The following is a 12,253-nucleotide window of genomic DNA, read 5'->3' on the forward strand; positions in this document are numbered from 1 at the left end:
GAGATGAACAAAAGGAAACTAATGCACATACAATCAATCAATCTTTTTGCAAGAACAAAGACTTTAGGACAGTTCCTTTTCGACATAAATGAAGACTTTTACGACACTTTCTTTTGAACAAAGATTAATCGATTATGAACTAAATTTTACAATGAATTGATAGTGATAAAGAAATCATTTAAGAAACACTAAACCATCAAGGAAAAAGTAAGGCTAAGAGAGGAAACACAAATTGATTTTAGAAGTACAACAATCATTGATCTTTCAGCAAGAAAAAACATAACTAAATTTGGGAGAAATCAAGTCAAAGGAGGGATTTTTGAGCTAAGGAGGATCAAAGAAGGCCTACATGGGAGACAGTGTGCTTCAGAGCACTATCCTCAAGCCAATGGTGCTCTGCAATACTCTGTCTCTTGACCAAACCTGCGTTGGTACCAGAGAGGCCATCCTAAGGGCTTTCAAGCACAATTTTTACCAAAAAACACTTCAAAAAGGTTGAAAGAAGATCAATGGAAGCAAGTAAAGTATACTAGGGTGTACCAGGATGAAGGTAAACTACCCAAAATGATGATCTTTCCCCAGTGGAGTCGCCAATTTTTTATGTGGAATTTTGCATCTACGAGTAAACACAATTTCCCTAGGTGGGTAGCTACACCTAGAACAATAGATTTAAAGTGCTTAACCTTTTTCTATAGAAGATAAAAAAGACAAGGGACCTACTTGTTATCTTTCTCTTTCCCTTTGTCTCCTTTTTTATGGTTCTCGTCACACTGTCTCAAACTTAATCCGCTCAACAAGTACCTGCAATCATAAATAGAGGACAAAAACCAATCAAAGCAAGAGATCTATCTACTATAAGCAAATGGAATCAGAAGCATTTACACATATAATCATCATACATAAAGACAAGAATATGGGAAAAGGTGTAAACAACTTTATTAAGCAGAAGGAAGAATTACAACCATGAAGTCTGATCCATTGTCACTACTCCAGCTTGGGTTCCAACAAACATCACATCAAAATCACAATACTATGGCAACATAAAAATACTTGCTTACAATCTCAAACCTCATACCAATAGTATCTCCTTACAAATTCTCAAAGTCTGGCCCCTGATCACTTATATGAGTGCTCTATTCATAGGAAAATGGAGGAGGTTTGGTCATAAATGAGGGTATTGAATGGCCTTCCAAGCTTAGAGTTAGTTTCCATGGAGGAAGGGATGAGAGGATAGGAGGTTACTTAACTAATTCCCTATCCAATTTCGAGCTCATAGGAGATGATAAGTGTGGGAATATTCCAGAAGGCTCTAGAAGATAAGAATATTCCTAGAAACCTATGAAGATTTCGCTCAATCTCTCCCAACGCAGGTCAAAGTGGGCCTAGGTGCTCTGAAATACACCCTGACATGGGCCTACCTGCACTAAAGTGCACTTACCCCTAACAAAGGCTATGTTGGTCCCTTAAGGAGGCATTTCTGGAGGGATTCAGGCCAAGAATCCTTAGGGAAGGAGGCGTTCAAAGTGATGACCTATCTAGGGCATGTAGCAACTGAATTTGGGTTTGATGATCCCTAAAAGTACTGATCTGAATGATGGGAGTGATGTGCCCAAATGGATCTATAATAATGACTCAGCTACCCGCAACTCCGAGCTGGTGTGATTTGATTGAGGGATCTTTGAATGAGTGAGGATTTAATGAGGGAGATCCATCTCCTATAATCTCTCCTTCTTGGCTCATTCGATTTCCTGCACCTTAATTAGCCATAATTTTCTCCGAAAAAGTTACAATCAATGCACATTAGACCACTTAACATATGACTTTTACTCATCTCATTAAGCAAAATATAATTAAAACATGTAAAGAATTATGGGAAGAGTTGACTTTATTAAGCTTGGAGGTGTATTAAGGTCCATACATTTTACCCAATGATGAGCCTCATCAAATTAGTAAAAGATGAATACTTCTAATATGTCAATGATTTCCTACAGAAGTAGCAGGAAGAGACATTGAGTAAGAAATACATGGTCACAGACGATGGAATGTTGAGATTCAAGGACATGTGTGTTAAAAAATGTTTAACTAGGTTCGATCTTCATAAGTATGAAATGTATCTTTTGTAGATTATTAAATTAAAAGAAATGATTATTATTATTAGAGCATGGATTTCATGGTCAACTTATTTTATTTTATAGGTCAAGCACCCATTGAGTGCTACTATGGTTTGTCCTAGTTTTAGAAGTCAAAAGAGTCATTGTCATATATTGAAGATCCAAATGGGCACATTGTATGTTATGAAACCAGCTCAAGAAAAGATAGAAAATATAGATCAACGCCTTAGAATTCAGCCTCTTCGAGGGGGCAACCTCCTTTACATTACATAAATGAACAATTCTTGGATGATACAAATGAAAATACCTCCTTTCTATATATAGGAGTCTAAGTGGTCCCAATACAATCAAAGCCTACATAACAATAATATTGTAGGGCAGAACAGTAACAATAGTGGGCTTCTATGTGGCACAATAGTAACAATATGGGAACTACATGGGTACATCAATATAATAAGTGGGTTGTACTAATAACAATAAGGGGTTACACTAGTAGTATAGGGGCCTAACATGCCCCTCTCCTTCAAAAAGCGTTGTCCTCAACGCTTGAGTAGTTCTTGATACTTCTGTATAAGATTCTTGTCCTCCCATGTGGAATCTTTAGCAGGTAAGTTCTTCCACTTGATGAGATACTCTGAAATTGATCAATTTCGTAGCTGTTGGGTTCTTGTTTCTATGACTGCTCCAAGTTCCAATATGATTTTTCCTTCTTCTTCAATTTCTGGCAATATTGTTTGAATTGGGATCTTTTGCAACTTTTGAATAAATGGCCATACTTCTTCGTCCTTCTTCCATTCATCCCTTGCTTTGTTTATCCAATCTGGTTGGATAATATAAATAGCACAAAACAATGCTTCCACATCCTCATCCTTGAAGAGTCTTCCCATTCGGTAAGGTCGCCATTTTTTAAGTGCATGTAGTATTGCCAACATTTACTTCTCATAAATAGCTTGCTTGAGATGTAGCAGTAAAAATACCCAATCACCTACATCAAAACATTTTTCACTACGATGTTTATCTACCTGTTGTTTCATTTGATTTTGCACCAAAGTGGCGTTATCCTTTAAAAGTTGGAGAACTTGTTGTTGATGCTCGATGTGATATTTCACTGCTTGAACCTTTTTCTTCTTGATATGTCCTTCTATCTCTAGAGTTTGAGGAGTGGTAATTTCTTCCAATCCTTTACAAGATATGGTCGGATTCATTTCTTGATGCTCGATGTGATCTTTCACTTCTTGAACATTTTTCTTCTTGATATGTCCTTCTATCTTGATAGTTTGAGGAGTGGTAATTTCAAACACTGAATTACAAGATATGGTTGGATTCATTTCTTCTTTCTCGATGTGATATTTCACTTCTTGCACATTTTTCTTCTTGATATGTCCTTCTATCTTGAGAGTTTGAGGAGTGGTAATTCTTGCCAATGCTTTACAAGATATGGTCTGATTCATTTCTTCTTTCTCTACGATGAGGTCCTGGCGTATATCTTCTTCTTTTGATGTTTCTTGATCCTTTTCTTCCTCCTCTTCATATTCTATGTAAAATAATTTCTTCTCGGCACACTTATGACCTTTAGTGCATTTGCTATCACAATTGTAACAAAGCCTTTTTTCTCTTTTTTCTTCCACTTGTTGTGGTGTAACCCTTGTAGGTTGTGGAAGGCTAGGAGAAACAACACTTCCATCTTTATAGTTGTGAGGGGTACGCTTCCTGGTTTCCATAATTTTTCTTTCCACTATGTCACAAAGCCATTTTACTCTTTCCAATTGTTGTGGTGTTGCTCTAAAGAAGGTGCTGTTCTTTTTATCCTCATAATGTGCTATCATTTCCTCTGTGAAAATTGACCACGTAACAAGCTGTTTACGAGAACAAAGCCCTTTGTACCATAAAAATTGATCTACTTCTAAATATGAAGATGCAATACATACCTTTTGTAACAGTTGTACACCATGTAGATCAAAATATTTCTCCATCTGAAGTATCCAATTTACCGGATCCTTGCCATCAAACTTCCTCATCTTGCTTTTTCTTGATTTTAGGAGCTAGACCTTGAAACGACTGTAACTCTGTACTTTCAGATCTTTAAGTTCTAAAATTTAGATCTATAGTAGCTCTCTGTGTCCTCTTTCCAATGCCGCTAGTCTGATCCAAATTGGATTCTCTAAGAAAGAGTTATGCACAATCTCCCAAGATGACCTGATTATAGACTTTTCCAGAAGAGCGAACTTGTATGAAGTGCCACGTATCACTGTTTCAACCTTTGGATTTGAAAAATATATAAAAACAGACTACAGTCCATCCTCTTTCTGTACCTTCTTACGAAATTTCAATCCGATCCTTAGAGAGAAAGTTATGACGATTTTCCCCAGGTCACCTGTTTTGAATGTAATTCTGGAGTCTGCAAAAAGACCAACTTCCTCAGATCATATCTCCGAAACTATCACGCGAAAAGCTCTGAAATTTGGACCCAAAGTTCAGAACCAATTCTTCTCATATGGGTGTTTTTTGCGACTTCTGAAACGTCACAGAAAAAAAGTTATAGCGAAAATGCCACGATGACCTGTTTGGAGCAGTAATACCCTAGAATCCAAAGCTCTGATACCAAATGTTATGAAACCAGCTCAAGAAAAGATAGAAAAGATAGATCAATGCCTTAGAATTCAGCCTCTTCGAGGGGGAAACCTCCTTTACATTACATAAATGAACAATTCTTGGATGATACAAATGAAAATACCTCCTTTCTATATATAGGAGTCTAAGTGGTCCCAATATAATCAAAGCCTACATAACAATAATATTGTAGGGCACAACAGTAACAATAGTGGGCTTCTATGTGGCACAATAGTAACAATATGGGCACTACATGGGTACATCAATATAATAAGTGGGTTGTACTAATAACACTAAGGGGTTACACTAGTAGTATGGAGTCTTTTATTTTCTTCAATTAAGGTACCCTGTGACCCGATAAAGGCTCTAATCGTTGAGCTATATGTCCCTAATCCTCCTCCTCCTCGTCGCTTTAATCTCACCCAGCGCAGGTCAAAGTGGGCCTAGGTGCTCTGAAATGCACCCTGACATGGGCCTACCTGCACTAAAGTGCACTTACCCCTAACAAAGGCTATGTTGGTCCCTTAAGGAGGCATTTCTGGAGGGATTCAGGCCAAGAAATCCTTAGGGAAGGAGGCGTTCAAAGTGATGACCTATCTAGGGCATGTAGCAACTGAATTTGGGTTTGATGATCCCTAAAAGTACTGATCTGAATGATGGGAGTGATGTTCCCAAATGGATCTATAACAATGACTCGGCTACCCGCAACTCCGAGCTGGTGTGATTTGATTGAGGGATCTTTGAATGAGTGAGGATTTAATGAGGGAGATCCATCTCCTATAATCTCTCCTTCTTGGCTCATTCGATTTCCTGCACCTTAATTAGCCATAATTTTCTCCGAAAAAGTTACAATCAATGCACATTAGACCACTTAACATATGACTTTTACTCATCTAATTAAGCAAAATATAATTAAAACATGTAAAGAATTATGGGAAGAGTTGACTTTATTAAGCTTGGAGGTGTATTAAGGTCCATACATTTTACCCAATGATGAGCCTCATCAAATTAGTAAAAGATGAATACTTCTAATATGTCAATGATTTCCTACAGAAGTAGCAGGAAGAGACATTGAGTAAGAAATACATGGTCACAGACGATGGAATGTTGAGATTCAAGGACATGTGTGTTAAAAAATGTTTAACTAGGTTCGATCTTCATAAGTATGAAATGTATCTTTTGTAGATTATAAAATTAAAAGAAATGATTATTATTATTAGAGCATGGGTTTCATGGTCAACTTATTTTATTTTATAGGTCAAGCACCCATTGAGTGCTACTATGGTTTGTCCTAGTTTTAGAAGTCAAAAGAGTCATTGTCATATATTGAAGATCCAAATGGGCACATTGTAACTTGTAAAGGAAAATTATTTTTGTCTTTAAAATGTTGGAATACCCTCCAAGATCAAGTTGGTCTAATTGAAGAGCAATGTCTACCCCTTGAAGAAGCTTATATAAGAAGATGAACTTGTCCTCCAAAGAAGCACTCACTCATTTCTCATTCTATGTGAAGAAGAGGATGAAGAGGAGGTCGAAGAAGAAGTTCGAAGAAGAAGGACTAATAATAGGTCGAAGAAGGAAGAAGTGTTTTGGGCTATTTCTCTCTCTCTCTCTCTCATGTGCTAGAGGAAGCTAGGGTTTCTGCGCAAGGGTCTGATCTAGTTGATCATGGAATGAAGGAAGGGAAGAAGTTAAGTGAAGGCTAATAAGGGTACCTCTCTAACCCTATGTCACAAGGAAAGGAAAGATAAGGATAGAAGAAGGCTCTAGGAAGAGGATCAAAGTTCCCATGTGTGGCAGCAACAGTTTCTGGGGAGTTGAAATTTTAGAATTGTAGTACGAGGTTGAAGTTATTGTAGTAGGAGGTTGAGTTGGTGCAATCAGAAGAGATTTACCTAGGTTTGGGAAGTACAAAATTTTCACATTATCTTAAGAGGTTTATCTTGATCAAGATGGTATTGGTATAAGTCATTATGTCATTCTATTCGTCAATTGAAAGATCTATAAGAAGAGAAGATATTTAAGGGTTTTCCCCTCAAGAGGACTAGTTTTGGCCCTGGTTTGCAACATATAAACTACGTTACTGTTCTTATTGTTTTGGTAGCTGTTTTATGTTTCTCACATTTTAATAATAGAGATCAAAGCTAATAAGTAAAAAGATAGCACAAACAATTATCAAGTTGAAGAGAATTAACATATTCATTGCCCTATTGAATTCTCAACATGGTATAGGAGCTAAGGTTAGCAACGAGCATCATGAAAATCTCTTCTACAGTGAAGAAGTTCATCAAGAAGTGGTCCAAGATAGCAAGCCATCTCAAGAAAGGTATCAAGAAAGCATGGAGTCTTTTATTTTCTTCAATTAAGGTACCCTGCAACCCGATAAAGGCTCTAATCGTTGAGCTATATGTCCCTAATCCTCCTCCTCCTCGTCGCTTTAATTCCTAAAGGCTGCTCAAAATGATATATGTCTTTTTTCAATCAAGGAAAAGGATTAAGGTCTCTTCTCGGTTCTCTCTGGCACATTCCAAGATGAAAACATTTGGGTAATTGATAGCAGTGCATCACGACACATGACTTGCCATCCCAAACAATTGAAGAACTTATCAAAAGGTAAATCCACTTATTCAGTGGAAATTGGAGATAATAAGAGCTATCCCAGAAGGGGTATTGGATCGACCGCTATAAATTCGGAGAATGGAAGCAACATCCATCTCAACAACATTCTATTTGTTCCAGGTTTTTATAAGAACTTACTTTCCATTTCAAACTTAGAAGATAAGGGTGATAGAGTAGCTTTCATTGATGGAAAGGTTGTTGAATGGAGTAAAGACTCAAGTATAGAACAAGCTAAAGTCATTGGCATTCTAGAAAGAAGACTTTACAGAATGATATCTCCTTTAGCCCAAGCCCTAGTTCACGTTGAAAGTGGCCCATGTGAACTCTGGCATAGAATATTTTTTCATCTACATTTCAAAATCCTTCCAACTCTAAGCTCCATAGTAGATGGAATACCTGAACTAAAAGAAAATCATGAAGGAGTATGTAAGGGATGTGCATTGGGTAAGAATACCAAAAGACCATTTGGAAGTAGTGCTTCATGGTAAAAAGAAATCTTAGATCTCATTCACTCCAATGTATGTAGCCCTATGAATCTTAAATCACTTGGAGGTAATCTATATTATGTCACATTTATAGATTATCATTCAAGAAAGACCTAGGTTTACTTAATGAAAACCAAGGATGAAGTATTTACAAAATTTCAAGAATTCAAAGCTAAAGTGGAGAACTTTACATAAATAATAATAAAGATACTAAGGTCTGATAATGGAGGAGAATATACATCTAAGGAGATTATAAGATTCTTTAAGGAGTATGGGATTAAGAGGGAGTTGATAGTCCCATATAATCTCAAGAAAAATGGAGTTATAGAATGGAAGAATAGATCCATTGAAGAAAGTGTAAAAGCAATGTTACACGATCAGGATCTACCTAAGTTTCTGTGGGGAGAAGCCACAAAGACAACTATTTACATTCAAAATCAAAGTCCGCATAGGTCCCTAGACAAAAAAACTCCAGAGGAAGTGTTCACTAGAAATATGCTATTTGTAGATCATCTCTGGATCTTTGGGTGTCCTGTATATATCCATATACCAAAGGACAAGAAAAAGAACTTGGATCCATCAGGCATGAAGGGAATGTTTGTTGGGTATAGTAACTCATATAATGCCTATAGGATCCACAAAAAAGAAGGACATCACATAGAAGTTAGTCGAGATGTCATATTTGATGAAAGTATAACACTCAAGAAATCAAAGGAACTTCTTGTAGACTCTGATGATGAAGAACTTCCGGTATTTGAGGAAGAAGTTGACATGTAAGGAGAAGAATATCACAATGAAGAAGAAGGTCCTAGTGACCCTATTCAACTCATGATCATCCCAGAAACAAGGAAACTACCTAATTGGTTGAAATCTGCACTACTTGATGTAGAAGGTTATGGGGTAGTGAAAGACTCATTTAGAGAAAGAAAGAAACCCAAAATATATTCTGAGTATGTTGCATACATAAAAAAACTAATATAAGCAACACAATCCACTTTTGAAGAGGCTATCAATCATCATGAATAGAAAGATGCCATGAATGAAGAGTATCACTATATAATGAAGAATCAGTGTGGGAGGTCGTACCCAGGCCCAAAGACAAATCTGTAGTAAATTCCAAGTGGATCTATAAGATCAAACATGTAGAAGATGGGAGTATAGATAAGTATAAGGAAAGATTTTTGGCTATGGATTTATCTCAACAAGAAGGCATTGAATACAAAGAGGCATTTACTCTAACAACAAGATATATGGTGATTCATTCATTAGTCTCTTTGGTAGCATAGATGGGATGGAATATCCATCAAATGGATATCAAGACTACATTTTTGAATGACACAATAGATGAAGAAGTCTATATAGAGCAACCCTTGGTATTTGAAGTTAAAGACATGAAGGCATATTTTTTCAGATTGAAGAAATCATTATATGGCCTCAAGCAAGCACCAAGGGCATGATATGCTAGAATGGATGCATACCTACAAAGAATAGGTTTCACAAAAGTTTCTACTGATTTGAACCTTTATATCAAGGTTGTAGATGGAGAATATGTAATCATTCTTCTGTATGTAGAAGATATTCCCTTGACATGTGTAGAAGGTCGAATTGAAGAATAAGAAGCAACTGGCAACAGAATTTGACATGAAGGATCTTGGGTTGATGCATTACTATTTGGGAATAGAAGTCTAGTAAGGACCTCATGAAGTTTATTTGGGTCAAGGAAAGTATGTGATCAAGATGTTGAAGAGGTTTCACATGATGGACTGCAAACCTATGACCACTCCAATGATCATAAACGTGAAGAGACTAAGGTGTTTTGAATCAATCCCTATGAATCCTTCCAAGTATATACAACTAATTGGTTCTCTAATGTACTTGGTGAATACTTGACCAAACATATGTTTTGTAGTTAATATTCTCAGTCTTCCAAGTGGAGCCAATTCATGATCATTGGATAACATAAATCATATTCAGGGATATCCAAGAGGAACCATTCATTATTGCCTGAAATATGACATAAGAAATAATGTCCACTTGATAAGATACATAGATTCTGACTAGGGAGTCAGTGAACAAGATGGCAGAAGTACTACTAGAGGATGTTTTAGTTTAGGATCCTCCATGGTCTCATGGATGAGCCAAAAACAAGACATAGTTGCATTAAGTAGTGCCAAGGCTAAATATGTTTCAACCTGTGAAGTAAGTAGAGAAGTGGTCTCGTTGAGGAAGCTGCTATCCGACCTATTTGAAGGACCCATGAACCCTATAATGATACTTTGTGATAACATCAGTTTTATATGTTTGTATGAAGACCCAATATTTCATGGAAATACAAAGCATATAAAAAATAAGTATCAGTATATTCGAGAGCTAGTACAAAATGGTGTGCTGCAACTACAATATATCTCCACTGATGAGCAAGTACCTGACATAATGACAAAATCTCTTCCAAACAAGAAGCTTGTGTACTTGAGAGACAAACTTGGTTTGGTTGATATATCCTCCCTAATTGAGAGGGAGAGATAGAAACTACATTCTTGTCATCACTTGGGAAGAAAGAATGGAGGATTGGGTAACCATATGGCATTTGATACTCTTTGAGGATGCGGTAGGAAATTCAATACAAGAGTTGTCGTGGACCGATATTCTTTGAGGACTCGCTATTCAAGATAAGAATAGTACAAAGAAGGTCATACTTGGTGAAAACTTGGGTGGATTACGTACCTTGAGAGATAATGATGATGGTGTCTATAAATCATTGGTCTCGTCAACATTATGCTCTGATCTTGTGGAGAGATAGAGTTGTTAGTCAAGGCCTTGCTCTATGACAATGCTAGTTAACATGATGCTAGACAAATGGGTTACTAATTCGACTCTTTTCATTAGATCTCTTCAGATTGAGAATGACCATGTACCTCTTATGAATACCTTCTTAGTTAGGAGGGAGTGTTGAAAAATGTGTAACTAGGTTCTGTCTTCATAAGTATGAAATGTGTCTTTTGTAAATTATAAAAGGAAAAGAAATTATTATTATTGTTGGAGCATGGATTTCATGCTCAAGTTATTTTATTTTATAGGTCAAGCACCCATTAAGTGCCTCTATGGTTTGTCTTATATCTAGAAATCAAAAGAGTCATTGTCATATATTGAAGATCCCAATGGGCACATTATAACTTGTAAATGGAAAATATTTTTGTCTTTAAGGTGTCAGAATATCCTCCAAGATCAAGTTGGCCAAGAAGCTTTCAAGTCGACGTAATTGGAGAGTCATGTCTACCCCTTGAAAAAGCCTATATAAGGAGAGGCACTTGTCCTCCAAATAAGCACTCACTCATCTCCCATTCTATGCGAAGAAGAGGACGAAGGAGAGGTTGAAGAAGAAGGACAAAGAAGAGGTCAAAGAAGGACAAAGTGTTTTGGGCTAGTTCTCTCTCTCTCATGTTTGAGAGGAAGCTAGGGTTTCTGAGCAAGGGTCTCATCTAGTTCGATCTTGGAACGAAGGAAGGGAAGAAGGTAAGTAAAGGCTACTAAGTGTACCTCTCTAGACATAAGTCACAAGAAAAGGAAAGTGAAGCACAAAAGAAGGCTCTAGGAAGAGGATTGAAGTTCCCATGTTTGGCAACAACAGTTGCAATAGTTTTCAGGGATCAAAATTTTAGATCTACAGTAGGAGGTCCAAGTTCTTGAAGTAGAAGGTCGAGTTGGCGCTATTGGAAGATATTTACCTGGGTTTGGAAAGTAAAAAGTTTTGACATTATCTAAAGAGGTTAATATTGATCTTGGAGGGTAGTGGTCTGAGTCATTAGGTCATGGTATTCATCTTTTGAAAGATCTATAAGAAGAGAAGAGATTTAAGGGTTTTCCCCTCAAGAGGAGGGGTTTTGGCCCTGACTTGCAATCTATACACTATGTCACTGTTCTTATTGTTTTGGTAGCTATTTGATTTTTCTCACATTATAATACTGAGGATCAAAGCTAATAAGTAAAAGGATAACACAAATAGTTATCAAGTTGAAAATAATTAACATATTCATTTCCCTATTGAATTTTCAACAATGTGGTATATACCTTGCATGGGCAACTTGAAGAACCTCATCTTTGAAGGGTTTGAAAAAAGACCTTATTCAAGTCATCTTGGTGATGGGCCTCCCAAATAGGTATAATTTAAGGCCCATCTGACCATCCTTTGGCATGTTTAAACCTCTCCTTCTACATTTGATAATGTATTTTTCAAGCTATAATGTGTTCTTAGGAAGGTTAGGAGATATTTTCTATATCATGTGGCCTAATACATTAACTGTGCAGAATATTAAGGATTTATTATGCAAATCACGTTGGATACCAATAGGAGAGAATCATTGAGGTATGTTCCTTGCTACAGGCTAATGATAGCCCTACTGGCTCATGAGCAGTTACTACCTCTCTACG

Source organism: Pinus tabuliformis, chromosome 8, assembly GCF_031772625.1.
Source record: "Pinus tabuliformis cultivar Carrire ecotype Pingquan chromosome 8, CPIR1, whole genome shotgun sequence".
Lineage (NCBI taxonomy): Eukaryota > Viridiplantae > Streptophyta > Pinopsida > Pinales > Pinaceae > Pinus > Pinus tabuliformis.